We start from the raw sequence: 7,347 nt of genomic DNA, 5'->3' as shown, positions 1-7,347 counted from the left end.
CACGGGAGGATGCAGACCTCGAGGTGCTGAGGGAACTTTATAGTGAAAACAGATTTCATGGGTCTAAAGGCATAAGCGAGGGCTTGTGGACTAAGTTTCACTAAAGTCCCATTTCAAATGCAAGTCCTTTTGTGAATCTGGGTCTGAGGAAATAAAAGGCAGGAAATGGGAGCTGCTATGTCATGCTCAGAATAAAAGTCCAGATTGCAAACATAGAAACTTTGGTTTGGAGTTAGGCCAATGTTGGGGTTAGATACGATAAGAAAACACATGTCTGTGGGGACTGCAAATCAACAGGCGAGGGCTGAGTAAAATGGGAGCAAAGTGAAGAAGAACCCGAGAGTAAAGAGGAACCTAGGACTTAAAGCTGTCTCCTTTCTGAGGAACTTTGCCAGCAGTTTCTGCAAGTGCAGCCTCTAAAGCCAAGCTCTGAGGATGTCCTGTTTTCTTTAATTTGGTAATAATTTGGGGTTCTTTTTAGGCACAATGAATGTTGGAGATCATCACATGGCACTGAAATCATTCACATGTGGGCTGTTCCATGCTTTTCTTTCTACAGCTGCTTTCTACCACCGTGGTTAATTAGATACAGCCGTGGAATGTCTGTTTTCTGTACTGTGCATTAATATTCTGGTTCATGGATTTTGTAAACTCCATTTCCCATTGAGGTCACAACCCACGTTTCTCACCTAGTTGGCAGGAAGGGGCTCTAATCTAGCTAAAAATGCCCAAGAGAATTTTTCTGTTGGAGGAAATCTTCATCCCGTGTGCCCTCCTGGGCTGCTATCTGACATCTTGCATCTCCCATTATCTGACATCTCCCATTAGGGCTGGGAGTGTCCCTGAGATTCAGGGAGCAAGAAATCCCTGAGTCCCATTCCCCTCAGTCTGATTAATCCAAAATGCTGGAGAGGACCTGCTGGAGAGAGAGGGATATCTTAAATATCACCTGGGACTAAACACTTAATTCCTGAAGGAGCTCAGGGGTTATGTCATACTGGGAGACATTGTAGTATGGGCTCGGCGCTTCTGGTCAGAAAAGTGCAGAGCCCTCAGATTATAATGTCCTTACTCATGTTGGATGGTATCTTTACTCATAGGGATTACTCATCCTTACTTATGTTGACACTCATTATATCCTTACTCGTGTTGACACCACCAGTTGTCTCTTGATGTCAGTGGAAGTCTTCCTAGAGATGGGGCAGGCAATTATTTTGGGTGGAGGGCCACTTACTGAGTTTTAGCAAGCCATCAAGGACCGCATGACAGCCAGCCAGGGGCACATAAATATTAATTTTTAAAAAATTTTAGGGGCCCCGCGGGCTGGATAGAATGGCCTGACGGGCCGCATTTTGCCCACCCCTGTCCTAGAGTGAGACAGTGCTCAGATTGCAGGCCTCTGGGGCAGGGTTTGCAAAATGCCTGTAAGTGCTGGGAAATACAAAGCATATTCAACACAACTTGAATCTGGTTTTAGAGAGGAGGAGCAGTGGATGCCCCCAAAAAGCAGCAAAAAACCCCCTAAACTGGCCCCAGGAAGGTTAGTTACAGAGCGAGAGGAAGGAATGTAAAATAGGAGGATCAGAAGGAGCAGATCAGGGCTCCTGGTCTTTCCTGCCCGCTATGGTAACTGGTGGAGGAAGGAGCAGTGTTCCTGGGATCGTGTTCTGGGACTTGTGAAGGACGAGCGGTCTTATCAATGGTCGTATACAGAGGGAAAGAATAAAAAAGAGCCTGCGCTTTGGCCCCCTGAAGCTGCTCCCCTTTGGATGACAGCCAGGTCATATCTACACTTTGTGGACAATCATTTTAGAAACGCTCTAAAATTAATGATCGTCCATTAGTGTCCTAGTCTTCCATGTGAGAAACTCCCTGCACTATTTTTATATCATTACAGGTTCTTCATCAGTCAAGTTCTACATCCTGGTGGAAAGGGAAGGGTCACCGGGGAGAAGAAGTGGCTATCCTATCCATCTCCACATGCACGATACATTTGTTTTCTTTGCTCTGGGCCTCCACAGCTCTTTTTAAAATACCTGTCTTTGCTTTGTTCTCTTCTCCCCCGTGCCATGCTCCATCACCACATTGGCACAGTCTATCAGAGCTGCAATGACAGCCACCAAAATTGTGGAGCTCTCCCCTTCCTATCCTGATTTACATTAAATACATCTCTGCAGCCCATGGAGTAAAACAGCTGGGCTGTCCGAGAGATTTAACCATCACCAGCAGGTTTGATCCTTCAAATAAAATATGGCAGCTATCTGTGCCAGTGATCTGCTGACGCATTTTATCATTACAATGTGCATTTCCTGTTCTGATAACAACAGCATTGCAACTGCCACGGTACCACTGAGGGTGACGAAAACAATTCATTTCCATTCTCGCTAGGTTGGCAGAGCTGGGTTTTTTCTGTACCGTAAACTATAAGAAGGTTAATTGGCTTGTGGGTATCTTAAAGAGATGACAAATCTTCAAACCAGATATTCTTTTGTTTCCAAATGCTTTTCACAGGCTTGACTTTGAAGTAACACCTGCTTACTTTTCTGACGTACTGTATTTTATATTCTAAGAAAACACCTCTTCCCAAAGCCACCAGGGGAGGTTTAAACAACTGGGTAATAGAAAGAAGAGGTCATAAGGTAAATGCTTAACCAGGGGTATTTTAAAAAAAATACAGAAGTGTGCGTGTGTGGTATCATTAGGAACTCTTTGACTCCATTTCAGGTTTTTCGTTTTTTTTTTTTTTTTTTTTTTTTCAATGACTGCACACATCATTATATTTGTGACCAAGCACTTGGGAGCAAGAACAACTGATCCCATCCATGGGTAGGGAAGTGTCAGTTGCAGCCCTGGCTCACAAAAGTACAAGATGGAAATTCATTTTACAAGCAATTAGAGGAACTTCTGGAGTTCCCACACATGCTCTGCGATTTGGCAGTGCAGAGGAATCTGAGAGATCTTAATGTTAGTGCTGAAAGATTGTAAAATCATGCCTTGCGATGTAGAAAATGGAAGTTCCTTCGAAACCTGCATTAATGAGCTCATTTTACTAAACTTCATTAAACCAGCCATATAATCTGTGCAAACTTAGTCTGCTTCTCAATTACATGAGACTGGAGTAAGTTATGAAGAGTTAGAAATCATTGGCCAAGCGTGTGTGTGGTATGACAGAGTCTGAACAACTGCAGAGGTCCTGTTTTTTAATTATCATTTGATTCGAACATCCAGGCCAAGAACTGTTGGACCAGGGATCTGGCAAGTTATTCTAGATTGATTAGAGGTTCAACATGTGTGTGTTGTGGAAGTGACAAATGTTAAAAAAAAAATGTTCAAGTGCAAGTTTAATGCTTTGCTCTACGCTAGTCATAATCTATAGCAGGGGTGGGCAAAATGTGGCCCACGGGCCGGATGCAGCCCACCAGGCTATTCTATCTGGCCTGCGGGGTCCCTAAAAAATTTTAAAAATTAATATTTATCTGCCCTGGTCTGCCTGCCATGCAGCCCTCGATGACTTACCAAAACTCAGTAAGCGGCCCTCCCCCCAAAATAATTGCCCGCCCCTGATCTATAGTCTACAAGACACTGGGCACGTTTACATATGTGCTTTAATGCTCCTTAGCCTATCTTAATGCACATTTTAAAGCATCACAAAAAATCTCTTTAGCTAATGCAATTTAAAATAACCTAATGCACATTTTTTCCAGTACTTCACAATAGAGAGTGCCTATACATGAGCACAGAGGCTGCTCTGACTCGCTGGAAGTCCAGTGTCAGAGCAAATTCAATTTGATTAAGCAAGTCTGTTGGAGCACGGCAATTGCTGTGCTCTAGCAGCCTCCCATGTCACGTGTATCAGCATCCCCACACTTAAAAATGGAGGTGGGGGTGCTTTCTTTTTAGTTCAAACACCCCTGCTGCCCTTTGAAGTGTGGAGCCGCTGATACAGGAGATGCAGCAGCGCTTTAATTAGAGCGGCTCTTGGAGCCATTCTAATTAAAGCATGCCCCCCCCCCCCAAGCATGTGTAAAAGTGTCTGGAGGTACTAGATTGAATGTGCATTACCTAAAGCACATTAATTGAACATGTAGATGTGTCCTGGTGCTTTGCAAGCATAACGGTACAAAGGAATATTCCCTCCAGCTCTCCTAAATCAGCTTAGTAAAGGGACAGACCCATGCTGCTGCCTGTATTTCTTAGGCATATGAGAAGTTGGCCAGCAAACACATCACTGGAACGGCAGTCAACCGTTTTACAAAACTGAATACTTGATTTCTTTCAACCCTTTGTAGTTTGAGGTCTCAATTGCATGTCTTCGGCTAGGCCTGAGTAGGGGTCAGCGCACAGCTGGGCAGCTCCATGAATAGAATAGGAACTGCTACTCGCACACCATGCCTCTCTGGTTACTCTCTTGCTTCAGGGAAGTAACCTGTTTCAAGCACTTTACATGCCACCATGTACTTTCTCCCAAATACTCCATTTCTGCTGCTCTCCCAGCATGTTTAACTGGGATGGAGCCTGTTTGGGGCATTTGAGGAAGGCAGGGTCAAAAAAACCTCATGGAGATTTCCTCCCCCGCTCCCCTTTGTATTGTAACTTGGGCTGGCCAGGAATTTGTTTTCAAAGAATGAATGTAAGGAAGGTTGATTTGGGTGAATCCCCAATTGGCAATACTTTTGGCAGATTGAGGTCTTTTTGAAGTAGAATGACTTTTCATTTGGAAAATGTCATTAAACTTAGACTAAACGTAGAGAAGTGGATTGAAATCAAAGAAACATATTTTGCTTGACCCTAGCTGAACATTTTTTTTTGGATGGCTGGCTTTGAACCTTTTTGAGTATTCATTTTATTTTTATTTTATTTTATTTTTGGCCTGATCCAGGGTAGGAAGTGTTTTGCTATTTCAAACTTTCCATGGGAGAGGGAACCCATTTCAGCCAGTTGTAGTCCATGACGTGGGTAATCCCTATTGGAAGAAAGGGGTGCATATAGTTCCTTCTGTTTCTGTGCACATCTGCAGGGTAAACCACAATCTTGAATTATTTTGAATGAGTCTTTAATTACCTGCTAATTTAAAATCTAATCCAAAACTAGATTTTTTAATTTTTTTTTTTTTTTTTTTTTTTTTAAATCACTAGTCACAAATGTCTGTTTGTCAGAAGTAGATGCAGTTTGCCTACCTGCTGTTGGTCTTAGTGTGTCAATCTGTCCTGTTGCATCAACCCTCTGGTCTTCTTCTAATTCTGTTCCATGCTGCCCCATTTGCCCTGTGGAAGGCAGCATGCTATAACAATTTAAAACCAAGGTATCAAAGCTGGCTGAGCTTTCAGTGGTGGGGAGGAAGCAATCTAAATGACAAAATTGTAGATCTGGGATACCACAAGAGCTTTCCTGCCAGACCTGATGGAAATCATGCATATGCATGAAGGAAGACATTGGTTTTTCCCCCCCCCCCTACAATCATATCTTACTCCAAGATTCATAAATCAGACTTCAAAGAGGCTTGAGTACAATGCTTGTATGGATGTTATGGGTATCTATTTTGAGAGCCTAATTTAAGGATCCAGGGGTGGAAATATCAGTGTGTACTGAGCATCCATCCTTTGAAAAGACAGGCTTCATATGGTGCCTCCAGCACTTCTGATGTAAAGAGGTGCTGAAGGCTGGCTGGCAATTCATACTCACAATGGAAACAAGTACTACAGATCAATTAAAACACTGCTGGGAAGCCCGGATGCCAGGTTTCATAGTTTCATAGTTGGTAGGGTCGGAAGGGACCTGAGCAGATCAAGTCCAACCCCCTGCCATGGTTCAGGGCTGCCATGCCAGTTGAACAACATGTTTAAGAGAGAAACTTGAAAGAACCAGCCTCTATAATAAAGAACTAGGAGAAGAGAAGACTAAGGGGGGATTTGATAGCAGTCTTCAAATACCTGGAAGGCAATTACAGAGAGAGTGGAGATGGGCTTTTATCCATGACTGTAAGGGGCAAGTCTCGGAGCAATGGCCTTAAGCTTCAGAAAGGAAAATTTAGATTGGAGATTAGGAGAAACTTTATGACTATGAGGATGGTCAAGGACTGCAGTGGGTTACCTCGAGAGCTTGTGGACTCTCCATCCTTGGAAGATTTCAAGAGTAGGACAGACAGACACTTGTCTGGGATGGCTTAGGGATGATCCTGCTTTGAGCAGTGGGCTGGACTAGATGACCTTGTGAGGTCCCTTCCAGCCCTACTGTCCTATGCTCCCCTTGTAGGCTCATTGTACGCTATAGCGTGTATGGCTTTACACCATGTTATTGAAATGGAGGCAGAAGGGTACGGATTGTTTTTTCTGATGCAAATGCTTAAACATGAGTCGGGGTCATGTAGGTGCATTTGCTATATCTGTTTTGCTTGCATTTAATATAATTTGTTCTAAGCAGCTTCAGCTCCAAAGGAAGGGTCATATCTGTAAATGAGACTTGATTAAGTTAGGAAGAATAGGAAAAAAGCAGCATTTTAGGCCCAGTGAGAAAACTTAACACAGTGCTATGCAGGTCCACAAGATGCATAACATTACCTTTAGGTAATAAAGACAGTGACAGCAACACTGACTTTTAAAATGCCATCATGCAACAGCTGTAAAAGTAAAGGAGGGGGAGCCCACAATATTGTATGTGGAAGTCTAGTTTCCTTTGTAGTCTGGCCCCTTTGCTCTACTCCGCTTTTTTAGGAGCCATGGAGAGCATGTTTGGGAGTGGCGAGGAGTGTGTGCACTGGTAGGTTTGCACAAGAGGCTTTCATAAGAGCTGCTCTAACTTGTGTCCTTACCAAAACTGAAGCTGGCATCCACTGACCCAGCAGATCACGGAGCGGTGACCAACTTCTTGGTGCTGCACATCCCGAAAACAATCTGCCCAAGGCAAGATCTGTCTCTTGTGATGGTGCTAGTCCATCAGCTTAAGAGATGAGAAAAGTCTTAAGCGGGATTGCTTGTGGTAGGGAAATACGAGAGGAGGGTAGGCTGAATTGGGCTGTATCATGTTGTGCCATTTTCTGCAATATAAAATGGATGTTAAATTGCTCTCTGTAAAATAAAACTATCAACAACTGGTAATAGTCCAGGTGAGAAGACCTACTTAAAAATACATCCAGATTATTAGCACAAACCCTCCTCCACACATGACTCTATTAAAGGAAAAGCAATAGTAAATGCAATGGAAACAGCATAACAGGAACAATTGTAATGGTGTAACTAAGGACTGAGGGTGACTAAAATCTGAGCTCTTCTAGGGCAAGTACAGAGCTTGAGAAGGCCTAGTAAAACATTAAAAAGCAACAGGAAAGATCATCTTCCAATTTTTCCCCAT

This window comes from Alligator sinensis, unplaced genomic scaffold (genome assembly GCF_000455745.1).
Source record: "Alligator sinensis unplaced genomic scaffold, ASM45574v1 scaffold207_1, whole genome shotgun sequence".
NCBI lineage: Eukaryota > Metazoa > Chordata > Crocodylia > Alligatoridae > Alligator > Alligator sinensis.
Note: the sequence above shows the minus strand (reverse complement) of the source record.